Genomic DNA, 27,772 nt, shown 5'->3' with positions numbered 1-27,772 from the left:
AGGGAACTCTAATCTCAGCTACAGTGGTATAAATCATAGAATGGTTTGGGTTGGAAGGAACATTTACAGGTCATCTAGTCCAACCCCCTGCAATAAGTAGAGAATCAGAAGCGGTTCTAATCCAGATCTGTTCCATATCCAACTAGCACTGTAACAAAGATGAGGTCATGCTTAAAAATTCTGGCAATGAATGGCAAGTATGGGGTGAGAATGGAGTCAGGCTTCCTGGTGAGGTGGCCATTATAGGATCAGCTGAGATTAACGCTGAGAATCTCTTCAATGGGGCACAAAGCAGCTCCCCCCAAAGTCAGTCTTTGTACTGCTAGTGGTGAGAGCTGCACTGATCTAAAAGAGAGGATCCAGTATCTGCAATCATCCCATTGCAGTTCATGATAAAACTGTGATTGACATCAAGGCAGATGTGGTCATACACTTAATTTAAAGGACAAGTGCCAAGGAACATATTCTTGTTGCATTATTCTCAGCTCTTTCCTGTTATATAAGCTGTAATATCTTTAAACATACAGAAAAATAAAAAAAGAGCTAGTTCTAGGAAGTTATTACAAATAAGAGAACTGATGTTACATTGAAAAGAACTGGCATTAAAGACCTTTTGCCTTCAAACATCTTTTAAAAGTGTGGTTCTCTGACGACAGATGACCTCCCTCAGTAATCCCTGTACTGAACAAATCAACAAATTCACAGTGCTTGAGTTCCTGACTGTGTTCATCTTGCACTGGCATGGAAAGTGCAGACAAAGGGCATCTAAGCTCTTGCTAAGTGAAACTGTACTTTTATTTATATAAATATAAGCAGTATAAGCCAGTGGACAGTCCATGATGAATTCCAAAGCTCTTCAACATTTCTTCTTTCTGCTATGTGGTAGATCACCTTAAGGGCTACACATTGTCAAAGACATTTGACTCAAGATGTAATAAATTGTTTATGCAGCAGACAAGTTCATAAATATATGTTCTAAGGTGAATTGCAGAACTGCCCTACCAGGAACCTCTACACAGGAACAGGAAAAATCAGCAAAGTCAAAGTTCAAGAAAATCCATGCGAAAATTAAAAGGCCTGAAAAAAAACCCCTTATCATTCCTAAAAGTGTAAATAAAACCACAGTGTCAAAATGTGACTTTATCATATGCTACAAATAGCAATTTCAAGAAAAAACTATCGACCAGAGATAATAACAACTTTGATACATCCTTTCTGTAGGAAGACAGAGGTATTCCACCATCTCTTACCTAGAAGCTGAAGCTTGAGAAATTCCAGCTGGAAGTAACAAACATGTCTGTAAAGTGAGGAAAACATTTATTGATGTCTATAGCAGATTTTATATTCTTAGCAATTATCAAATCAAGATGGATGTATTTTTCTAAAGAAATATTCTATTCAGAGAAACAAAAACTGATGCACATCGGTGATACGAATTTTTACTGAGGCCCTATAATGCTGCCTTGGCTTTGGAATGTATGAATACATAAGTAAATTCTGATGGCAGATTTTTCAGATCACTACATGAAGAATGTAAATGCAAATCCTTGCTTTATATAGTTTCCTGTGCAATGGGTAGGCTTAGCTTAGATCAAAGTCTGCAGGCATTAATACCGTATTTTATTACTTTGAAGAGAAGAATGACATGCACCTTTTCTGAGAAGCAAAAACAAGGAAAAATCTAGCATCTGGTTTATAGCATTTATCCATCCATTACTTGCTTATTGTTTCAAGGTAGCGAATTTTTTGATATGCAGCTTTTCACAGGAAGCAAGAAAACGTTATTTTCTCAGCCATATGCAGCGCATTCCACTTTGACTTTTGTAGCACACCTGCAATGGCCACCGTCTCACAAAGCTCCAGTCTGCAAACTGCAATCAGACGCCAAAGCTACTTCACTTGATGAATACTTTCAAAAGTGAATAGGCAAATAAGAATAACTAGATAAAGTTTATTGTAGTAAAGTCAGCAATTAGTGTTTTCTAAGCAATAGACTAAAAAAAACTGTGGAAAAAAATTATATTGTAATATTTGACATTTCCCTTCAATTGCAAAAAGACAGATCTGGCAAAGGTGTCCTTGTGCTATTTGTGAACCACATGCTGCCCACAGTAAGTGACAGAGACATTAACAACAAGATATAAAGCTGTTCCGGGGTGGGGGACTGAGGGCTCGTGGAACTGAAAAAGCAGTTTGTTATATAACACTAAGTTTTAAAGAGAAAAAGGGAGCAGACATTGTTGCTAGAAATGTCTTTAAATGTGTTAATTAGGATCTTCAACTTAATTAAGCTGTTATGCATTATGATTTTTGATAAAATTGGTTTGATTTGTTCTGATGACAGATGCTACTGACAGACTACAACACATTAGCAGGCCTTCAGTGGGCTTGATATCTGTAGTCAGAAGCTGTGAATTTTCTCAGCTTAACAAGTATACACTGCAAGGAAAGCTGTTGGACCAGCAAAGCAGATTTTAATTTTTTAAAAAAATGTATTTGTTCCTTTTTTAACATTAAGATAATTTGAAAAAATATTTCTTGAAGATTTTCTTGGTTTACAGTCTTCTAATAAATGAAACGCCTAGGGCAGATTTCATTTCTGCGGTTGATATTAGTTCTATTTGGTATTTAGAAGAGCAACTGGGTAGCAGGATTGACTTTGAACTGCTTTGACGTCACCTGCATCCCTAAGACGGTAATATTCAAGTTTATTCTCCAAGGGTATAAGAGAGCAGGGTAGGTCTACTCTGAATACTGTTCTTTCCTGACAATTCCTGAAGGACTTTCTAGCAATCAAAGAGTTGAATAAACTCATACTCAATATTGTAACTGCTGCCTGGGTGGACTGTGCTTCACAGAGCTATAAAGGTGGAGACACAGTTGTGACTGCCTTTGCAAATTCAGTCAAACCATTCTTGCAAACTCTGAGATTTTTATGACTGGAGAAAATCCTTCTGCAGCTCTCGGATCAACTCTGATAGTATGTGAGATTTCATTACTAGTGTGGTCACAGCAGGAACTGGAGATGAATTCATGTGACAGCTTCTGCCTTCCAGCTGCTCTGGGGTGAGAAATAAAATCTCAAGCAATTTCAGCAGTTAATAAATGGTACAAAGTTCAGGTTAGGAACCCAGATTCCTGCTCTGATTGCCTGGCATTACCTTTCACTGTTGTGGAAAGGAATATGATAATGGTCTTCTCTATCTGCTTTTGCACTTACTGGTATTAAGAAAATGGAATTGACCAAAGCTTCTTAACAGCCTTCAAAATCCAGTTATGGTGGAATGAACTTTCAGGAATTTTACTTTGGAGAAAAACAATCCAGACTCTGAGAATGAAGGGCATAGTTGCTGCTCTGGGATATGTTACTATTAAACTAGACACATGAGTGAAGAAAAGATCTATTACTTTGGCAGTGTGGCAGGGTGATTGCCAGCTGACTGACCAATAAAACCAAATGGTTAGCTGACCATCCTCCTGAGTGATGCTTTATTTCAATAGCACTTTCTATTTATCTTTTGCAGCACTCTACAAACATTAATGAATTTATAGTGTCACCATCCTCTACATTTTGCTTATATAAAAAGGTAAATAAAGCAGAAATACTGCAGACAGTGTTATTTAAAGCTTCCAGACCTACAATGAGCCTCTCCTGGAGGGAGCCCTTATAGTGCAGCATCTATATCCTCCATATGACAAAGAGGGAAAACGTGTCACCAAGGGTCAAGTCCTAGTATTTTTTTAATCTCAGGTAGAGATACCTTTTTCTTTTCAGAGAAACAAAGCCAATTAGCTTAGACTGGAATTCTAATTCTCTAATGGTTAACACAGGCGAGATGGTTCCCACCCCTAGGAAATTACTTGCAATGGTACTAGTTGATTTTACCCTACATTTCATGAAACAAAGGGAAAAGATAGCTCAGCACAGACATTTTTGTAATTTTTTTCCTAAGAAACTCTCTCCGGAGAGTCCAGCTCTTCTGACAGAGGTCTGTTCCCTGGCGTCTGATCGCAGGCCATCCCTCTTCCCACCTTTGTCTGAGCTTCACAGCAGTTGGAAGGAGAGGACAGAACAAATATCTTTAGGATAATGAATTAAAAATCCTAGAAGTGTATATTTTTACATAAAGCAGTAACATAAGAATGGCCAGACAGTCACAGGTCAGTCAATGGAATTAAATGTTAACCGAATTTAAAATGGAAACATAAAAATAAATGCTTGTTGCACAACATGTGATTAACTCTGGGAACTCGCTACCACAAATATTTATTGGAGCACGCGGCAGGATACAGTTCTATAAATAAAAAAAACCCCATTATGCATTAATAAGAGAACTATGCTATATATGATAACATAAACTGTAGATTTCATGCCAGAAGAACATAAATAATTAAAAGTAAGGAAATGTCTGTCCATCCAAGCTGCTGTTGGTTTTGAAAGACAAAAAGTCATTTTTATGCCTCTTCAAGCTGCCTGCTGGGACTTATCTAAGCCCTTCTCCCATGAAGGAAGCTGTGGGAGGTTGGTGAGATTCTAGTTATTGGAGGAGCCAGAGCAAAAATGGTCCTGGTTCACTTGCAGCCAGCAATGCCAGTCCACATATGGATGGAGGTCTCGTGGGTTCCTTCTCACTGAAACAGAAGTTCTCCCTGCTAAGGAACCAGGGTGGAATAATGTATGAAATTAATGCGCTTCAACAGCCTGTGCTGTCTGGGGCTTTACCCTGTTACTCAAAGTATGCCATAGTACAAATGTATCAAATACCAATGGGAATGATTCTTCAGGGAGCAGAGGAGAAGGCAGGGAAGGCACATGCTAGAAAATGTGTCTCATCTTCCCCTTTTCAGTGTGTTAGGTAGATATGTTCCTAGATGGGAAACTGTTGTCTTTGCTACATGAAGGAAAAGAAAAAAGCAAAACCCAAGTAAAGTAAAACTGCAAAACAACAAAAAGCACACAAATTCTCAGTGGTGAAACACTGAGTCAGAGTGAGAGACTAAAAATCATAGCTTTTAACATTTCCGGTAGATACATAGCTTGAAGATTGTACTTTCAAAACACGACATACTCTGGTGACTTGAATAATATGATTAGCTAAAACAAACTCCTTGTTCCTGCAACTTGAAGTTTCTGTGGCATTTTATAAGCAGTAATTGTTGTGTGTGGCCTTTCAAAAAGGAGGACACAAAACCAGAGCCAGGTCACACATTAGCACTGCACTCAGCTTATTCATCAAGTATTTGGCTGGGCTGTAAGACCCTTTTCGCTACATATACAGATTAATACTGAGAAGTGACGTGAAGGCTGAGTGCAGGTCTCTCACCCCTAGCCACCACTTATCTGGCCATCCTTCAGTGTGAAAACTAACATAAACATGCTATTCTTTGCTAGAAGCTGCAGAAACTTTATTTTTAATGAAAGTATAAGATGGACCCATATTGAATCAATGACTTGAAGAGGAGTTGAAGTGTTTTCCCAGGGGTTAGACACTGCTTATTCTGCCCTGGCTGTTTAGAGAGTGCTTTGAGAACTCTAGATGAAGATGACGTGGAAAGCAAACTGCTGATTTTAAAATCATGGGATATTTTGGAAGTCGCAAGGCCTAAACCATGAATGTAAAGAGTCCAGTAATGTTTGATATGACAGAATTTCCCAGGTGGGAAAAATCTTCATGAAATCATTCCAGAACTCTTCAGCATCTTCAGAGCTGACCATTTGCCTTAGTTTGGTTTCAGTCTGCTGCTTTCCAGCTACTAAAGCTAAGGGGAATATAAACCTTATCTGCCCTGATCTCTCACTTCCTTTGTGTTTTGTATCAGCTCCACCATGAAGGACGGGGAAAGGAAAGAGAGTATGCATTTAAAGAGTCCATAATTGTAATGTAAATACTATTTAACATTCACAAGACTGTCTATACATGGGAAAGCATATTTACCCTTTAAATGTATGATGTTGAATTAGTGGCATCGAGCTGTATGAGCTGGCTTACCATGCCTGTGCTGTTCCTGGATATCATTGCTGCATTCAAACTGCAAGTATCACACACACCCAGGGGCTGACGTCTGTGCCTTGCTTTGACTGCAGAGAATATCAGTGTGAGAAAGACGCTGCCAAGATGTGTGATAAAACCACAGGCCACAATTTCTCACACATCAACACTATTGTTAATTAAGACAACTTGCAAACCTGGATGGGAACTGGGTTTTTTTTTGGCTGTACTCTTTATAAAGAAAAAAAATAAAGGCGCATGGGGATTTCTGTTTTCCCTAAAAGAACAGAGTTTGTCTGACTGCTGATAAACAGTTTCAAACTGAGAATAGTAGTGGTGGATCAGAAGAGTCTGTCAGTTTGAGTGATCAACTACTGGGAGTCTTTTTCTCTTACTCTTCTTAAAGTAGTATTTATCATATTCTCCAATTCTGAGGCATGCTGCTATCTTCCCAGATGCAGATTGGTTGGTGTGTGCTGTTAAATCTAAGTACGTGCTGCTTGAATACTGGCCAAGTTCACTTCCAAGAGACTGACTTTTCAATCTTGATCAAATTATGACTCAGTGAACTTTTAAGCTGTAACAAATCAGTTTGCTAGCTAAGGACAACAGGACAGCTTGTGTTCAGCTGATCCTCTTATTTGCACCCCATGCACGACTAACAACCTTCAGGGTGATATTTGCTCTGGATATAGACTGTGGACCTGAGAAGATGGTCTTTCTCATTTTGCTCTTTAGTGCCAAGAGAGCAGCAGCCTAGGGTGCTTGCGATCTGCTTGCTCCTCTTTGCTCACCGAGTGATGAACGTATATGATTGCCCAATTAGTACCGCCTGTAGGAAAGAGAAGAGGAAAAAACAAGGCAGATAATGTCATTTCTTTTGTTCAAGAAGCAAAATAAAATGGAACTGCATCCACAGTATTGGTGTGAAGAAACACTGGAAGGAGTACTAGGAAGTGTTATTTGAACAGCATTACAGTTTTCAGAGAGCCGTATTAGATGGAGAAAAATGTATTATTAGTGAAATGTTTTAATGAAAGAGCTTAAAACAGAATACAGTAGGTTTGGAAAAGGTAAAAATTTAAAGGTTTAAAAATAAAGCATCAATTTCTAAATCTAATTGAAGACCTAACAAGACACATTTTTTTGAACGCTGTGGAATAACGCTGCAGTACATAATCAGAGAAGAAATCCAGAAGCACTGTTGCTCAGGAACAACCACAGAGCAAGTGAGCATTGCAGGTTAACAGGGTAACTCAATGGAGATGGAAGCCTGCACTGAGAGAGAGGGCAGACATTAGCACAAAAGGCTGTTCTGAGATACTCTGTGTGCAGGGACACCGATCAATACCCTTACATTTTATATTGGTTTAATAGCTTCAAATTAATGTTAATTTATTTCATTGCAGTTCTTTGTCCAGCTTACCCCTCCTTCTTCTTTCACTCTGCTTTTTCTGTGAAAGCCTAATAGTTTATGAAGAAGCATCATCTATTAACTTATGGAAGATAATTCCAGTTAAAGGATGTTTCAAATGCCAGCTGGTGAGTCTTCACTCTTCTGGGGTGCTATTGACTCCTGGATAGGTAAAAGGAATTAAGAAATTTAACTGACCTGTGCAAAGACACCCCACTCATCCCTTGAACTCCCTCAGGGATTTCTGGCTTGTGCCTGAAGTGTCTTAGAGTTGTAGGACAGCAACTTGTGTGCAACATCCCAAATGAGTACAAAATGAGGCTTACAAATACCCTTCCGACTTCTCTTCCATTATTTGCCTCCAGTATAAGTGAAGCTGAGATAGTACTGTGTATAAGATACACACTAGAAGTGCATTAGTAAATGCTGCTTGTGAAACAACTGCTAAATACAGGTAATACCAATACCAATATTTTCACAGATGAAAGCGAAAAGTGTGAAGGGAAAGGTGGATGCAAATTTCCAGTCCCTGTTACTGCAGTTAAAATTCACATAATTACTGAAATTTCTCTGCTTTCTTTTTATTTTATGCAAATAAATGGTGATTTGCTTTTTATTTGGCACAGTAATGAACATAAAACCAGAAGACACATAAATTCAAGAAATAGGAAACTTTGGAAAAGATTTGAAATAGGAGAAAATGATGAAGAAATGTCAAAGGCAAAAGGACAAAACAGCTTCCTGCATGGAGCCAATCCCTGCTTCAAACCATGCTGAAGTCTCAGAGTGTGAGAATACTCATGACTTCTTTAATTTTTATTTTTGATTTATTGCTCTTTTGTATCCACTGGGATGAAAAACAGAAACATAAAAAAAATTCTGAGGAACACTTGGCTCAAGAGATTTCACATTCAAAGAATTGTTTATCTCGGGATTGTCAGTGATAGGAGGCTCATGGCAATGTCCGACTGTCTGAACATGTCTGTGAATTGAGAGCTCGAGTGCATGAGTGCATGAAGACCGTGTCCTCGAAGGGAAAGTTTAGAAATTAAAATAAATTTAGCACTTCTTGATATTATTTCTTAATAATGCTACAAGGAAATATAAATTCCAAATTATGGAACCATTTAAATGATTTCCATATTGCCTGCTGGGCTGCTTGGAAGGAACGCTTTTCCCTTAATTTTTTTTTTCTTATTTTCCCTCTTTCTGTCCTCCCTGTTGTAGCTACTGCTGCAAACCCATCAATCTGAATAACTGGCTAACAATCTCATTCACTGACCAGTGAACTGATGGATGTTTCAAGCTGATATATTCTGATTTCAATCCAACATATTCTATACTATAATTTCGATCAGGGAAAAAAATCCCAATCAATCAAACTAAAACAAGGAAAGTAGATCTTTATGTCTATGTAGTTTCTAGAAATGCTTGTCTCTGATTTGTTTAATTAATCTGTATTTAATATTCATCTGTTGAGATATATTTACTGAGTTAGAACTAAAGAAAATGCATACATTTTAAGAAAATTTAAAAATTCTTTTTAGTCTGTCCTCACCTGCCTGGGGACACCAGCCTGCCTCTGTCACACAAGCTGCAAATCCCTACTGCTGCATTTTAACAGATAACTAGAAAAATTCTAGTCATTTGTAATGAGCAAACCCTGGATCCAAACATTTCAATTTCAATTTGCAGTCTTCCTCCAACCCACCTATGTTCACACCCAGATTTTTGGCACAAACTTCTATTTCTTTGAGGAGCAGATACTGAACCCCTGAGCTGAGTAAACCTACATTTTCCAGGCCATTCAGTGGTTCCTGTTGGGATTTCACAGCTCAGAGACCTAATTTTCACACAGCAAAGCACAGAGGGCAAAAGTTGTGGTCCTGGTGTTTAATTTGCTTCTACTAAAATATTCCTTTCTGTTTAAAATTTTTAAAAAACCCAAAACAACTGCTACAACATTTGCTTTGTTAAGCAAAGTTGGAAAATAAATATGATTTTTCCATCGTTTTTCTTTTAGAAACTATTCTCAACTGGAATGGAACAGTTTGTGCTAAAATACTCAATTATAGCAGAATCTCTCCATGAGGCCATTTGATGTTGTTTCTTCCTTTTCTGCAAGTGATATGATAGAAACAAAAAGCGTGACAAAATTTACATAAATGTATTGTATTCTTTTCTTGTACAGCAGGGAAATATGTGAGACACTGTTGTCAGGAAGATTTATTATACCTCAAGTGTAGAGAATGTAGCACAAATTGTTTTAAAGAGCAAGGAGGTTACTGAGCTGTCATAACGTTCCTGCGTTTACCCTACCAGCCTGTTCACTTAACATTAATGGGTAAATACTTACTGGGGAAATTCTTCTCCTGACCCCAGAGTACTCTTTTTGGATTGTTAAATCTTCATGCATGACATCTCATTGATTCCACACAAAGAAACATCTTTACTAAACACAGGAGACCTGAGCTGTGGGTGAATGGCAGTGTAGTGTATAGTAATGGGGCTTTGCTTTGGCCAATGGGTTTTGCCTCTGTTGACCTCACTGGTCGTGGCTTTAGGATTCATTCTCAGGGCAGACCTCTAGTTTTGAACAGGCAACAAAGAGTTAAAAAGTAAGGTGAGGGTAGCAATTACTGGGATAGGTAGAGAAATGCTAAAAATCTGTGGATGTTCTGGGGTAGCCAGAGCCCAGCCCGTACTGGAGAGCAGTGCAGGTGGTGAGCACCTTGGTGCCTGGCCAAGGGAGGTGGGTTGGTGTGGGCATGACATTAAAAACCATAAGAAACAGACAAGAAAGGAGAGGTGAAAAATGAATTAGACATCCTGTTTTACATCCTGGCCAAAGCGGGCTCCAAAAAGACGTGTTTGTACCTAATCAGTCTTTCCATATCCTGCTTTAGCTTGTTTAAAACCAGATGATGACTATGAAGACAGGCAGCAGCATTAACAACTGCTTGTCATCATCTTGCTCTCTGATTCCCAGGCTGGGGGTTCCTGCATGTCTGCTTTAAAAGCAGATTTTGGGCAGGGCTGTGGCTTGAGGTAAGGAACTGCCTTTGGCTTCTGCTGAGTGTTACCAGCATCTTGGCAACTTGACTGCAACTTGGCTGCCGGAAGCTGTGCCTTTCAGCCTGCTTTCATAGGGTGGAGAAAGAGCTGTTGTGTCTGAGGTTGTGTTTTCTCTGTGTTATCGTTTACAATTTTAAAGCGTTCTTTCTCAACCAATTTATAGGACACATAAATTAATCTGAGGGTTGAGTAAATGTGCTGAATTACAGCCTACACTGCACTCATATGAAAACTTATGTTGGTTTATTTTCTTTTATTCTGTTCTCTTGATAGAAAATAGTCACTTTCACGGAAAGAACACGAGGAGATTTTTTATACAGAAAGATAATATTTAATGTGGTTTTTTTTTTTTTAGAAAGAGAGGATGAAAAATTCTTTTAGCACTTTTGGGAAATTCTTCTATTTTTGTCTCTCGTGTGGTCTCAAACCATGGAAAGGTCTTACAGTCAAATGTATTTTTTCTTTTCAGTGTGGTCTGCTAGAAAAAAAGGTAATATTAGAAGAGCAGAAAACAGTGAACTAAATCTACATAACTGACAGAAAATTGCCTTATTCTCTCTGGAGAGGGAATTTATAACTTTATAATTTACAGCAATTACAATATTTATAAGTGATGGGAATATAAAGTGGATGGTGTGTATATATATATATATATATGTATACTTACAGTGTAGCTCAAATATATAATGTTTGGGTACTTACAGCACACCTCTGAGTTAGGGAAGTGCTGTTGTGTTCTCCTTAGACGGGGGAACAAACAAATTAAAAGTTGCCTGCTGAAGGTCAGAGAAGGAGCCTTTTACATCAAGAAATTATGTCTCTAATTAGAGATTAAGGCTCCCATTGTAACCACTAGCCTGAGTGGAACAAATTATCTGGAAATTATATTCATTATTTAGTAATTAAAAACTGTAACATTCCAGTCAGTTGGCCTCATCCCTAAGGGACAGACATCGCAGTGGGTAATCTTTCGAAAGTTCTCTATGGTATTTTCATACCCATGTGTATGAACTGAAAACACTCTCACCTTTTTCATTAGCAGGGCATGTACTTAGGGCAGGCAGGGAGAAGAGGGACTGTGAAGATTTGACAATGTTATTGATCTAGAAATCTCCTACACCTAAAAAAAGGCAGAGGAGAAATGCGGGGAAGAAAGTACATCTGACTCATTCCTCAGTCTTTAATTAGCAACTTCTGAATCAGGGTGGTATTTATCAAGTGCTGCTGGCACTCCCTTTCCTCACTTGTCTGTTCTGGTGCTGGCTGCTGTTGCACACAAAAAGTATTTAGTGGTTTTCCTCCTGTCTCTCACTTGTATCCTGGCTGCTGGTGCCACAAAAGACTCCAGGATCTGATGTTCAGCTCTTCTTTATCTCCCAACATCTGGCACTCATGTTTCTTACTTCTGGTTTTGTTTTGCTTTTTTAATTTTCACTCATGTTTCCATGTGTCAGTAAAGTCCAGTGCAGCTAACAGCAGCAGTAGACTCCTTCCTTCGATCAAATATGATGCCGATATAAGCACTCATGGCTGGGTTATCTCACAGTTTATAATAACAAGACACTCTACTTGATGAAGAAGTGATGTCTGTATCCTGTCTGGAACATGTATAATTGCAGCAACTGACTTTGGTTGATTGGTGCCATAGATGGAAAGAAGTAAACATCTTCCAGTATACTGGGAGAAATACTTGATTTTCTGAGCAAAGCAGCCCTAGAAAATGGGTTCTGATGAGTAAATGTTTTAAATGTAAATTAATTGGCCATTTAACTGATAACTTGGTTCCTTCTCAAACTCTGTCAGCCAAGTTCTTGTCTTTGCTTTCTGCATCTCAAACCCAATGTCCCACCTGCTTTAGCTGGAAGCCTGGCAGAGTTATGTCCATGGCCAATGGATCAAGCAGGGACTCTGGCCACTTGGTTTAGCTGCTCTATGGACAGTGTCAAAGAGGGGATGTAATGTCATCATCCTGGGGTAATAAGAACCAGCTGCCACAGACTTTGGGCCAAAAAAAGATGAGAGGGTAGCAAAAGCAGGTAAATAAAAGTTGAAATGAAAGTCAGATGAGGATAATTGGCTGCATTAATGCAGATCTACTGTCCTAGAAGAGATCAGTTTATAGGCAGCTTCACTATCACGCCTTAAGCTGTCACTAATCCTGGAAGAATCCTAAATGTTTGGAGCTAAATGGTTAGTGTTTATTAAGCTTTAAAGATCTGTTAAGTTGTCATCCAACACGAGCCTGTTGGAAGCGTGGGGCTGAATACAATTCTCTGTTGATATGTCTGTGGTTTGTGAGTATGATGCTCCTGCAGATGGTTTCATTCATACAAATGGCTTAACACGAATTAAAATTACTTAATAATTTTCTAACTGACCTATGCAATTCTTCTACTCCTGTGTTGTGACCTAAGGCATCCCAGCCCTACAGTGATGCCAGCTTTGAGCAGTTCACCCAGGAAATAAAATTTAGCCCCTTCTGAACAAAATATGTCTCTTGTAGCTAACTTGAAGAGCCATTCAGGGGGCATGGAGGAATGCACGCTATTTACAAGCATATGGCCACACATATATATTTTTAAAATTTATGTTACTTGTGATAAACACAGTATAAAAGAGAGTTCCACATGAAAAATTGAGTATTTGTGAGAATTAACAGCACACTATCAGTAGAAAAAGCGGTTAAATGGAAGAATAGGGACAAATATAGATCCCTGGGCAGTGCTCAGCTCCCCGCGCTGCCTCACACAACTGCAATTCAGTTCTGCTTCGCAGTGACCTCTATGGACAGCAGAGCAGACCAGCCCCTGGGAGCACTGACAGGGAGTGACAGCACGTTGTGAATGGAAACTGTCACTGAGCTGAGGTTGCCACTTCTCACCAGGCTCCCCCAGCCTTCCCGGTGGAAAAGGCAGTGGGTTATTTGGGAAAGTGGATCAAGATTTATAGTCCGTGTGGGCACTTCAGCAGAATGTTTCTTCTTCTATTAGCAGCCACTGTGAACTGATGCAGCATGAAAGAAGGCAGTAACTGGTGAGGCTCAGAACAGAGATTGTTTATCTGACTGAGAACAAACTTGATTTTTTTTTTTCTCAAAAAGTTATTTCTTTGTCTGAAACTGCCCAGAGCTCTGAATGGATTTGATTCCCAAAGGTCACGGGGCTGTTCTCCTCCTAGGACTTTGGCTAGGGTTAGGAACACGGCAGGACAGCCAGGCTGTAAACACGCTCTTTGACCCAGAGTCTGTGACAGCTGCCATGTCATTCTGAGACTTTTGTTTCCTATCCAAGCAGGAGGAGCCAAAGCCTGTGCTCATTCTGGAGAATCACGAAAGACCCATGGCATCTTTCAAGATCTGCATAGTAGAATTGTGTTTGTGCTGAGTGGTTTACACTTAGTTTGTGATCAAACACTCGAGCACATTCTCCATGAGAGGTTTTGGACAGAGAGGCAAATCATAGCTGCAATATTTCATCTCGCTGTTTTTTGTGTCACAATGCATGGAATTTCTGATATCCATGTGTGGTTGTAGCAAGGGTTGAGCAGAGAACTCAGTAGCTATAAGATAGTTCACCAAATTTATTCAGCAACATTCACTTTGTAAAAAGTTTCATCACAACCATAGCTGCGCTGTTCTCAGGATACCTCCGTATGTGACAGGATGTGTTTACATGGATAAATTACTTTGGCAAAAAAAGACCCAATTCAATAAAATAAAAGTCAGCTATATACTAAAAAAAATCCTTTATAAAATCAGTTCCGTAACTTTTGGGCTACATGCCTATTACAGACATACACAGAGAGAACCCAGGAAGAAATTAAAGAAATTGTAGGTAGCAATTGCAGAGCCTCATAAATAAGCAAAGGCTGGTTGAACAGTTCTGCTTTTTAGGGGAAATTTTGGAGAAAGGAGCCAGCTCAGAGGGAATATTCAGTTCTCCACCAGTATAACTGAAGTAAAGCAGCCTGAATGAAGCCCAGGGCAGACAAAGTCAGGCAAAAAAGGACCAGAAAGATGCAAGTGACAACACCAAGGATGATCTGCTGGGATAAGTCTGAAGGGAGCAGATTCTCAAGGCCAAATAGCTTCAGTCTGTGCTTTTGCTATCATCCTGAGTAGTTCCAGTGTTCTGCATTTACTGTCTTCTTCAGAAACCTGTTTTGACATGAGCAGTGGGGAAACTCAGTATTTCCTGTTGCAGCAACATTTAAAAACTCAAGTATGTGAATAACCCCAAAGCAAATAACCACTGCGGTCTCTTATTTTGAGCTACTTGTGCAACTTTAAGATAACTGTTTCTCTCTTCGACACCCAAACTGAAGGGTTATAGGCACAACTTGCTCTCAGCATTGTTTTTTCCCCAGTAGTGGGATCAGATGATAAAGCAGCTGATGGCCTGATATCCTTCTCTGCCACTTCCAGCTATCTGGAGGAGGTCATGGGGCCAGCCTTGATCCACTGCCAATGCAGCCATAAATCTCTTTGAGGCTTGTCCTTTGTGTTTTCTGATACAGCCTGAATTAGTCTTGGTAAAAATGTGATGAAAACAACCTTTTTTTTCAGTAGGATTCTGATAAGTTCCTCTTCCAAATCTAGATGGAACCAAGAAATTTCAGTTTTGCTTTGAGAAAACTACAATAAAGTCTGGGATGCTTGACGCTTTCTTTGTGCTAAGGTTGTGTGAGAACCTTCAGAGAGGTTGTTCAAACTAAAACTTTACTTACACTTGAAGTGTGTAAACCAGACACATTTTTCAGTTGCAGTGTTTCCACCATCCAGAGATTTGTAGCTGGTTTAAAGATACTCAAAGTTTGGATGTAATCAGACGATTTTTCTCTTAAGTTCTCTGTTATTTGTATTTAATTGGTTTTTTCCTGTTTTAGAAGTAGTCAGATAAAACTTCTCTGACTCATAGAGGCTGCTGTCTCCATCTGAATTATCACTGTTTAGGGGTAATATATATTGCTGTCAGCCACATGGTGACATGTTTTTCCATCTTTCTGTAACTTGTTTTTCATGCATGGCCTTTTCTTTTTGCAGTAGTCATGGATGAGGGCAGTTTTAATTTTGCATAGAATCAGTTTAATCTGCTGCTTTTTTCCAAGGCAACTTTTTGTCTGAATCTTACGTGTTCTTTCAATTCAAAGATTTGTTTGCTTTAAGGTGACTATTTGTATGCTGAAATCACAGCCTTCAGAGCTATCTGACACCGGAGGTAGAGTGAAAGCAGGGGACTATAAAATGTCACTGAACTGTTGATTGTTACTTGGTTCTGTGCTGGTTTTGTCTGCGATAGAGTTAATTTTCTTCCTAGTAGCTGGCAGAGGGCTGTGTTTTGGATTTACAACTAGAATAATGTTGATAATATACTGATGTTTTACTTGTAGCTGAGTAGTCAAGGGCTTTTCATCTTCTCATGCTGTGCCAGGTGCACAAGGAGCTGGGACGGGGCACAGCCAGGACAGCTGACCCAAACTGGCCAAATGTCATTCCATATGACATCATGCTCAGTATATAGTTTGGGGAAAGAAGGAGGAAGGAGAGGGATATTTGGAATGGTGGTGTTTATCTTTCCAAGTAACTGTTGCGCATGATGGAGCCCGGATTTCCTGGGGATGGCTGAACACCTGCCTGCGCAAGGGAAGGAGTGAATTCATTCCTTGGTTTGCTTTGCTTGTGTGCAGACCTTTACTTTACCTTTGTCTTATCTCAACCCATGAGTTTGCTGGCTGGGGTTAAACCCAGGCTTAAATAAAGGAAAAGAAAAAAGCCTGGTGAAAACAAACATAGGAAATGAAATTTTGGCTTTCAGGTCAGCCTTTATTCTGTGCTATCAGTGCCAGTTGATTAAATAGCAATTGTTTCCACTGTGGTTACAGAAAATCTATCTGGGACAAGGGATGTTTCTTTACAAATACCGGGGAAAGTTTGGCTGTGGTTTATGACAGAATTCTTAGGTGAGACTTGGCCACAGTTGTAACAAATACTTAATGACGAAAATTATAATTACTACTTCTATAGAGGTGTTACTCAGCTGTGCTTAGCTTGACTCTTGGCAACAGAGTCAACACATAAACTAACCTGAAGGCAGGCAGATAATTTCTTATAGAAGGAATGGCTTAATATTGTAACACCAAGGCTTAGGTAGAGTTCATGTAAGGATATCAAAACACATCTGGAAAAGTCATAAATGGTCATTCTGATAAAGCTGTGGTTCAAGACTCATTATTACAGGCAGTTTTATGAGACAGCAAGTAAATCTTGTTAGTTTGGAGAAAAAGAGACTGTTCCAGATGTGTGTGCATCTTTTCATGATAACACAGGCATCGCTACAAAACAGCAGGTACCTGAAAAAAGGAAGCTTTCCAATGACACCATAGGTTTTTGGATCATAAGGACAATGGGCTTTATGTTTTTCTTTTGTTCAGGAAGGTTGTTTAAGCCACTGGAAACTTCTTTAAATGGCTTATTTTACTTGTCCTGTTTCTGATGCAGGAGAGAAACCTGACACCGGGGCTTTGCTTGAGCTGTTTTAATTTCACATCCACTTTTTCTGATCACAGGTCTCACACAGGTGGCTTTTTTGATTAGAGTGGCCTGTGTCTGTCTCGTTAAATTCCTTGCAGAAGCAGCACTGTTCTTTATGGCAGAGGGGTTGGGCTGGAGGCCTGAGCCAGGCATCTGGCAGGACGGGATGGACCCTGCAGAGGATGGATCCTGCCATGGCCCCTCCAAGCAAGACCACTCCTTTGGGGACACAACAAAAGAACATTGAGCTGTTCCTCTGCTCGTCCTGCAAGTGGCCAGGGCGTTGGAGAGCACTGGTGCAAAGAGCACTGGGGACCTCGATCAAGCAGTTCTCTGGGTCTGGAGGTGACATGGTGGTTTAAATATCCCTGTTTTCTCCCCATCTTCCCATCCTCGCATGTGTTCTTTTATTACTTTCGGAAATATAGTAGTTGATTTCTCCTGGTTGTACTTATGTCAAATATTTAATGGGGTTGTCTAGCACTCAGCAAAGAGTGCTCTGAAGAGCAAAAGAAAAAGCAAGCCAGGACATGTAGTAGGTTTCCTGGGGAGCGGATGAGAAGAGACGGGCTGTGTGCAATGGCAGAGATCCAGCAGCAGCATAAGGTATTCATCCCTCCCTAACTAACTACAGCTGGAGGTCACTAATAGCTCTGACATGTACAATGTGTGGCAAGTGATGTGAAGCTTTTCCTTTTGGAAGTGCTTGAGAGAAATAAATCTCCATTCACCGTTCATTTGTCTCTATTAAGTCCATGAAGACTTCCCGTCCTGTCAGGATATCAGTGTACCAGTGCAGATACCAGCTGTACCTTGTTGCTGAAAACAGCCTTTCTTTCATTTGGACTCAGTTCAGCTCCTTCTCCTCCTGTTCAAATGATTTTGATTTGAAAGCAGCTTTCTTGACAGTAATAGCCATAAATGCAACCATTATCAGCTCTCGGCAAAAAGTCCTTGAAAATTTCATATAAGCCTTCTTTCTGAAAGCTTTTTCTACAAAAATACATGGGATTTTGCCAAAATATCTCTTGGCTTTGCATTAATCAGGATTACACAAGATATGAACCTATCTCCTCATTCTCCCTGTAAATAACTACTTCATTTCATCAGCTATATAAATACTTACCACTACAAAAAGTGGCTATATGGATCCTTCCAGAAATGTACCTTTTTCTTCTATACAGAATTTATTACTTGTTTATTATCATTACTGTAAGGTGTTTACAATTAACATTATTGAGAGCCTTTTTGAAACCCTACAGAGTTTCACTGGAAATACTTGAAACCTCATTTACTGATCATACCTGTTTAAACATGATCTGCATATCTTGCAAGTTGTAAATGAGTATTAAAGTTGATACAATTTTAGAAGGGATCTGGGCTTTTGAATCACACTTTTTCAGTTTCCAAAAACTAAGCCACACTCCAAAGAGTGAAATTAAGCTGAGTTTCAAACAAAGTCTCGTGTTTCTGTACTAGCCTGTTGTCAGTGTTCATCTTCACGCTTGGAAATTTGATAGGAATGCTGTCAGCTCCCAGGCTGGAGAGAGGAAGATGACCCAATGATAGGGATGTTCACTTGGAACAGGATGTTGCAGGGTGTGGTGGAAAACACATAGAATTAGTTGGTATAACAACTGCACTCGCTGACACTGCCTTGAACTCAGTCTTTACCAGCCAGGTCACATGTGGGCTGTGTGTGAAAGAAGTTGGGAGGAGCTTTGGGGGAACTCAGCTCCACCATGACCAGAGCTTTGCTGGCAAAGGAGACCTCCCTGTGGTGAAACTGTCAGCACCAAGTGGCACCACTCCCGACAGCCCTCGAGCTCATCTGAGAGCTCTGTGAACAAGCAGAGCTTCTACCACTACTAACAATAGCAAGGACATATCTAATAACTTCCCAGATTAGAAAAGAAGAATCCCATTGCCCTTGAGCTTTCTAAGTAATTTTTTCTATGCATTGTTTTTCTTCTAAAATAGCTGCTGTCAAAGCCTTCACTCAATGCTTATCCCATATTGCGAGTGTCGGGTATCTTTGAAATCAGGAAACAATAATCATGGTGTTTTTAATAGATTGATAGAGAAGGAAGTTATGGAGGACTACATAGAAATAGTTATGGAGAGGAAAAATGAACAACCCTTTTCTCATCATACTCAGTGAAGCCACATTCATCTTGAAAACTTTTTGAACTAAGAAGTGACAAAACACATTGATAGTGCCACAGCACTGCAAGTGCTAAGTCTGCCTCTGAAAATGAAGTTATTTTTAGGGAAACGTCTTTAAAATATGAAAGGCCGGTGTACTGTTCAAGGATTGCAATTACTACAAATGGCTTTGTAAGGTTCATGATTGGATTAAAAAAGATCAAAGTCTCATCTAAGCAAGAGAAGGAATTACTTTCCAATAAGTCAGCGTTCCCTTTTGAAGATACACTCCACATTAATGGACCCAGTGAATATCTTTTCACAGAGTTCTGCAACTTCAGAAGTCTTATTACCAGCCTAAAGGACCTTTCACACACTGGATTTACTAATGCAAGTTTTGAATTCTTTTCAGTGATGTAAAGGAAATATGTAAAATTAGAACAGCAGGAGAATCATTAACTCAATTTCAAATATTTCTGGTTAAAAAATGAGAGGTTAATAATGTTCCACTGAATCTACTTACCTCTCTTTCTTCTTTAGCTGAACCACAGATTTTCTTTCCTTGGTACTATAGTTATGAACTCAGCTTGGTTTTATCTCCAAGGAATTTAATGCAAGGGCAGTGGCTGTCTTTGGGAGTGCATCAGAGTAACTCTGTGTTATCCTTGCACCTATAGACCAGGCGTTTCTCAGAGTGGAGAGTTTGCTGGCTCACCCTGGGAAGGGAGGGGTGTGGGTCATGGCTGCTCCCAGTCACCACTAAGAGAGCGACTTTCTCAACACCGCGACAGCCAAATGGTGCACAGCTCTTCTGGGAAGGGGAAGATCACTCTTTAGAGCAGTAACTCAGAGCAACAATGGGTGAGTCTGTCCTTCCTGTATCAGAGCGGGGGAACTGTGTGATAAATTAGTACAAACAGAAGGAAGAACTTTGTCCACCTACAGTCTGTGGACCACCACCTGTAAGACAGCGAAAGGTGGTGCCTCCAGCTCATGGAGACCTCTCAGCTTTCCCCAAGCCAACTGTGTTTTCTTGGGAATAATTCATTTTGTCTTATTAGAGCATGAACATTTATCTTGCATGTCTTGATGGATAACATCATAACATCAGATTCTTTACCATGATTATGAATTGTTTCCTATATCATACCTAGATCATAGAACACCCTGAGAGTCTCTTGTGTTTCAAACGTGGGCTATTCTACAGAGGAATACATGGAAACATGAGAAGGATCAGGGCTAATGCAACTTTTTGACTATTGAGGGCTAAGCTATGTGAAAGGAAAGAGTGTTCCCTTTGCAGAGGAGCAGGAAAACACAACAGCAAGAGGAGGCGTGAAATGTGCTAAAGAAAAGGTAGGGTTCTTCCCTCTCTACTGCTCCAAAATGTGTGTGGGCAGGGGGGTAAACGCTTGTAACAGCCTACATGGGAGAGCCCCTGGTCTCTGTAAGTGGTGGTGGTTGTCTTTTAAAATGCATGCAGTGATCACAGATGCATTTTTCTGTGTCACAGAAGACAATAAAAGAGATTTAGTGTTTTGTTCAAAACTGTAAACACTGAGGTCAGTGCTGCTGGGAAAGTAACTCAGTCTGTGAAAAGGCATATTTGTTCTCCCTGTCTGGATTAGAAATACAAGTGAAGATGACCACCCCGTTTCTCATACACTGCAGGGTGTGCTCGGTGCACCCGGGCTCACAGCCTGGCTATCCCCCATGCAAACCAGCAGCACTGGTGCTCAGAACCTGCTGTGGGCCCCAGTTTCACCCAGCACAGTCCCTCCCAGCAGGTCCCAGTGAGGTTCCAGGAGCTCCACAGCACAGCAGCAGTGGCAGCTGCAGTCGTGAGCCTCACAGGCGGACATCAGGGGTGAAAGCTGGGACCGAAAATCCCTTCTGGGGCTTTCAGTGTAAGGTCAGACAAAGACTTAGGTGTTGCTGGTTTGAAGGAAAGTAACTGGCTCCACATGCTGAGAAATAAGCAACTTTAAAAGAAGAAAGCTCACTAAACCTAATATTTCTGTCTATAGTTTCTTTAGGTTATCCTTTCCTGAATTACTCATTTAATATCTGGACATATGCTGCTAAGGGCTTCAGGCAGAGATTAGAAAACATAATTACTCTCACTTCTCCAAAGTCCACACATCACATTCCCAGGACTGATTACTCTCTTCATCCTTCAAGTTTTTGTCCCTGTCAGCTTTGAAGCAAAGAAAGACGGCTTTTTAATTTCCAGTCTCGATCCTGTCTCCTGATAACTGATCAGGTTTGCACCCACCTGCCATTCATGATGCACGCTGGATAGTTCCCTGATAAGAAAAACACCACTGTCTTTAATTTAACATATGAGAAACTTCATTGAGGCTCTCCAGACACTGTCATTTGGGAAATCCTGACAGTAGCTTCTGCCTGGTAGTTGAGGAAAGAGAAACAGCACTGTGATTGCTCTAGAGCATCTGTGCTCATGCAGAATGAGCCATCCCAAAACAACTGGTTGAACTGACTGGGTACCAAATTGATTAGAAATCGTGGTGTTCACCTGGCTGGGGCTAGAAGAAAATGTTGTATTCTTCTAATAAGGGAGAAAATTCCAAATGTGACTGCTTTTCTTGAATTTTCCCTCCAAACAGCATCTCTTTTGTATACCAATGAATTTACTGCATTTAGGCTCAACAACTCAGATTTTAAAATGCCTTGTAGGTACTTAATTCTCAGACACCAAAGCTGGCTTCCTGGCCCCACTGGAGTCAATGGGAAATGAAAGAACAGGTGGAGGCAGAGACTTATCTACCCTGTCTTTAACAGTCCTCCTAACCCTCAGTTCCCAAAGAATTCTAAATTATCTGTTAAAATACATGTTATAAAAGCTGGTGTTAAATGATTAGTGATAGAAATCGTATTAAAAAAAAACGCACATGTGGGACAGTGATGTGAAAGAGTGTCTGGCAGGATGAGACAGCTCAATAAGGTAAAAGAGGATGGTGGCAATTTAACCTACCTGGGAGGTGGGCAACAGTTTGTTTTACAGTCATTTCATGGGACAGCTCCTGGTTGTCGTAAAAGAAAGCAGGGTAATTTGGTACTGTTTTGTGGATACTGCCTCTGTGGTCAAACGTGGTTTTGCTCCTGTAAACATGCTCATGATATCTAAAATCTTAGAGAACAGAAATGGCATCTGAAATTTAAAATCTGCTTTTAGAACAAAAAACTAATCTAAGGCTGATTTATACCCGTGGATGTCCTCATTATCTAAAAGGCAAATATCTGAAGTGATTGACTACACACTGTTGCAGGTTTTCTACCACTCCATGGTAGCCTCAGTGCTGCTGCTTTTGCAACCATTTTAGCCTGATTACACAAAGAGTTTTGTGGGAACACCCAGTGAGATCTCCGACTTTGTTTATGAAGTACTCCTCAGGACTGGGAAGACTTAATCCCTTAATTGGAGCCAAAGGAACAGATGTTCCTTTTCCTTCCTCAAGGCAAGAGCCTATGGGGAAAAACCCTTTAAATGGGTTGCTCATAGGATGGCCTCACTGTGTTTGCTTTCATCTAGGTAAAATGTCAAAACTATTCAATACAAATTTTGAGAACTATACTAGGATCCTCTAAATTCTCAGTGGAGGAGTTGCTACCCATTTTCTCTAGCTTTATTTTTGAAGACAAACATAAACAGCAAAGATTGTTCATGCCTGATAACATTAGAGAATCAGGGTGGTGGGAAGGAACCACAGAAAGCTCCAGCTCCAGCCTCCCACTCACAGTGGGGTCAACGTTGACCTTGGATCAGTTTACTCAGCATTTTTCCAGACAAGAAAAAGCATCCTCCAAGGACAGAGACTCTACAGCCTCTCTGGGGTACATGATCCCGTGCTTAATTGTTTGAATATCTTCCCCTTATAACCAGTCACAGGACCCTGTATTTCAATTTATGACCATTGCCAAAGGACAAAATTGCTTTCCTGATGGCTTGTGTCATATCTTGACTGCCAGGAAGGCCTTTAGCTCCACAGAGCTCATTCAGGAATAGCTCTTCTGATGGATTCCATAAAATGGCTACTGCCCCCACTATTTGTTTCAGCTGCATTTTTATCTAAGCTAGTCCACATTTTTATGTGAATAAATAAGAACAGTGGGAATGAAATGAAAAAAAATGCAACCGTGAATCATATTCTGCCATAGCATCATCAGTGTACTTTCATCAGTGTCAAGATGTGACTCAGTATTTTTTTCCTTAAAATTAAATCAATCAGAATTGCATGGTTCATCACATGCAATTTCTAACTCTTTTAATGTCCTCATGTTTATTTTGTGTTTATAAAGCAGCTTCCATCTAAGAATAGGAAAGTATTTCAAGCAGTCAGTCTGCTAGTGCCGATGTCAATAAGTAACTTATACTTAATTTTATTGGCAAGGAGTACTGAGGAAGATTAATGCTTTATCCTTCAAAGAGATGTTCCTGCACTGGTCGTTGTGTGGGATTTACCAGTAAAAAAGGGTGCTCTGATGTGCAGTCCAGCCTCCTCCCTTGCATGAAGTTTGTCTGTTTGGACAAGCTCTAGAGAGATTTGGAAAAACAAAACCTGCATGAATGTTCCTCTGAAGTGACAGTTTTGAAACACAGGTCCAGATGGCTCAGTCATACAGTGGGTTTTCACAGCTACTGCATGAAGCACGGAACAGTTATGGGGGGAAATAAGCACTGGTATCCTGCTTATTTTGTCCAGCTTAGCATATGTTCTGCTTGGAAGGATCTGAGTTCATCTGGAGCCACTTACCTCAGCTCTGAATGCCAAGAGGAGTAAAACTGCTGTATTAATATACAGAGATTATTAACTGTGACCAGTGCTCTCTTTTTGATCTCCAAATTAGCATACTTTTTTCTCCTTACGGAATGATTCATGATGCTGTTTGACCTACCCAGGGCTGGTGCTATTTAGGTGACTAGTTTCCTGAGCAGTGCATCTTGCGGGAAAGCAGAATTGCTTCATGAGAGGGGAAGTATGTATATAGCTGGTACAGTGTGACTAAAATGAAAAGAGATCATCCTGGCGCACAGTTAATGATAACTTTGCAGCTCTGCACAAAGGATTTTGCATGATGGATAGCTCAGAATGTGCCTGCTCAAATAATTTGGCCCGTAACTCTAACATTCATCTCAGCAACCATGGAGTAATTGACACCTATGTCAAACCAAACAGCAAACAAATATCTTTTCCCGTGGAGTATCCAGGGGCCAGAATGTTAGCTGGTGTAAACTGATGTTTAGAGTAGCCAAGGATGTGGTCTGTATTGTTGGCTTTTCTTCTTTACGTCACACTTGCTAATTAGCAAATGAAAGTGCAGTGAATTAGCAAATGCATTAACCAGGGCTTCCTCTCACAGCCTGTGTGAGTCCTTCCTTGCTCCTGCTGCGCTTGTGCCGACTCCTCATTGCAGCTACAGGTATTTTCATGAGAACAGGTTTTTTTTTTTGTCATTGGCCACAGCTGTGGCTCTGAGAAGACTGAGAAGAGACTGAAAACTTCTTTAGTCACAGCAGAGCAGCAGCAGAGGAAACAAAGAAATAATACTATTGAAAATGGCTTTTGTTTGGTTTTGTTTTGTTTTGTTTGCTTCAAGTCTATGATAAATTGAAAACCATTTCAACAACTTGTTGCCTCAGTCTTTGGTCTCTGTCTCTTTTGAGCCCTACCTGTTAAAATCTTCTCCAAAACATTTTGGAGATGCATATTTTTTTTTTCTACTGAAGCAGAAAAAAAAGCTTTTAAGATCTTGGCTGCTTCCTCCTGTATCTCGTCTCTAATACTTATGTTGCCCACTTCCTCCCTATCCATACGAAATTCCACTGATCTGACTGTTTTCCTTCCTACCTTTTCCTTTATATACTTTCCCAGCTTCCTAACACAGTGCTTAAATGTGCAGCTTTAAGAAACATGTGAGCATCAAGGTGTTTAAGTGAACTCAGTGCACAGATTGGAATCTGAAGCCTCCTCATCAACACAGTGTTTTGTTCCTGGGTCCAGCATTCTAGAAAAGTTTTACATTTAATTATCAAGAAATTGAAGATGCTGCGTAATGTTTTATTTATGCTGAACAAAAGGTTCTCCAGGAAAAATATGATACCAGTTTTGCAAGTCTCAGAGAAGAACTTCAAACACCACAGGAAATTAAAAACAGGCGTAAACATTTATAAATAGCATTAAGTAAGCACCAAGGCTGGGAAATTCACAGTGTAGATTAGCGTGGTGGTTTGAAGTCCGTAGTTTTGAGCTTTAGTGCTGCAGCACTGTACTAGGAGGGTAAATGCTATTATTCCCATGGCATAGATAGAGAAGCTGTGGGTATGGACATGCCAATGATTTCTTGTGCATGAACAAAAGGTATCGCCACAGAGCAGCTGTATTTGCCAAAATTCAGGATCGTGTCCCATACTATCCCACAATAAGCGTAAGGTAGCTAAGCCTCTCAATAAGAAAACTAGATGAAGGTTTGAAGAAGCACAGTGATGAGACAGGAGATTACTGGGTATTCCCTAAATAAGGTGTATGCAGCTGATGAAATTCTGTGAAATTGGCATAAAATCCTGGGGGTATCCCTTCCAAATTCCTCACCAAAATTTCACAGCATTCAAAGACTGTCCACAGCTAATGTGTTTTCCAGCAAACCAGGATGTGCTGGAGATGAGCCAGTGATGAGTATATACCCACGATGCAGTGATATGACATGATATGACATACCCACACATTTTCCAGGTCACATGCCCAGGGTCTTTTGCTCAATATAGGCTTCTCTCCATCTTTGCATAAGAGCGTGAGCTCTGTTAACACTGGGGCTGATGTGCTTGCCTCATTTTGCAAGGTGAGCTTTACATTTCCCCGAGTACTTCGCAGCCTCGTTGTCTTCAGAGAAGCCACAGAGTGGATGTCTGGGTGGGCTCTATGACAGCTGCTGCAACAGCCTTTGCTATTTGGTAAACTTTCCAAGTTTCATGGCTCAGATAGAAAAATAAAATGTTTCTCTTTTGACTTAATGCAGAGGCATTTGAGGATAATAAGGAGCTTGAATTTCCTGCATTTATCCTCTAATGGTGATAGATTTTAAGGTAATATATGATGGTAGCAATCATTTGACTAAAACAGTAAGATATGGCTTACTAACTGCAAAAGTGACTCAGGCTGCATTAGAAAAAATGTTACGTTGATCAACTCATCTTATTTTCCTTTTGACTTTTTCAGTTGTTATATTGCTTCTGGAGATGCCAGACCACACAGCGAACTATGAGCCCAGCAGGCAGTTGAACTAAGCCTGGCAGCTGAGGCTTGTCCTGCACCCCGAGCAGCAGCTGCTGGCGGCGCCCAGGGAAGCTCTGTGTGCCGCACTGCAGAGCGGGCTGCGCTAAGGTCAGCTGCTTCCCTGTTTCGCTTAACACAGATGTTACTGAAAATCTGTGACTCTTTAAGGCCTTTTCTTGCAGCCTTTGCTAAGGCCAAGCACTACATCAAGGCCAGTCCAAGAGTAGGTCCTGTTGGGAGTAAGCAACTATTCTTCATGAATAACAATAGCACCATCAGGCGCTAAGTGAGATATTAATTCAACCTTTCTCATTTGTCTTCTATAAATCACCTTTCTGAGTTGGCATCTCTTCTCCCTAGAGAAAAGAACTGACTAACAGCATTTTTATTATAGTGAGCAGAAGACAATAATAGGAGTAAAGAGTCAGGATGGCTTAATGTTATATTTCAGACATACCAGTGACAATTGTCGTTTATAGCCCTGTTTTGTACATCACAGTAGGGAGTCAGCAAGTGACCTTCAAACAGGGCTAATGGTCAGTGCATTGCAAATACAGACAGTTCCTGAGGTAAATAGGAGTGATTAAGCATCTCACAGCTCCAAATGAAGTTCCCTACTTTCAAAGGGTGATCTGCAACCTCTAAGCAGAAGGCAAAGTGTAAAGATGAACTTGCAGATTTATTGTATTATTTTCTCTAGCTGTTCAGTATTTTCCATCACTGAGGCAAGACACTGAGCTGGTGGAATGATACAGCTGTTCTTTCGCTCCTGTGAGATTATCACGATGCTGCTGCTTTGAGATGTGCCTTCCTCTGCTGGCTGTGTGTCAGTGACACAGGCTGAGGGCAAGTAGCTGGGAACCTATGTGATAGACTTGGGAGGACACCACAGGAGGACTGAATAGCATCATAACCCTTTTCTAATAGCTAATAATGTTTTTCCTCTTTAATGATTTTTTCTTTTATTTTTGAGATGCCTCTGGTTCAGTTTCTTGGAGTGCCGTTGCAGGTAAGCTACTCAGTAACCTCTAAATTCAGATGCTCAGATTTTTCAGTACCTCATTGATTGTCTTGTATTAGTGAATAATTAAGAAGTTTGGTATTAACACTATCTCCTGGTAATTTTTCAAAAGCTGGCAAAGATATTCTTGTACTTCCCATGCATTTCCATTAGACACAAGTTCTTTTCCAATGTCCTCTGCCCCTGAAGCACATTTTTTCTGTGCTAAAATAACATGACTGAAGTATTCTCTGGAGACCGCCTGTGACAAAATGGCCACCTGCAAACAGGCAAAGCTAATGGAAGGGGCAATGCCACCAAATAATT

The sequence above is a fragment of the Streptopelia decaocto genome, assembly GCF_964273445.1.
Source record: "Streptopelia decaocto genome assembly, chromosome: 12".
Taxonomy (NCBI): domain Eukaryota; kingdom Metazoa; phylum Chordata; class Aves; order Columbiformes; family Columbidae; genus Streptopelia; species Streptopelia decaocto.
This window is presented reverse-complemented; position numbering follows the sequence as displayed.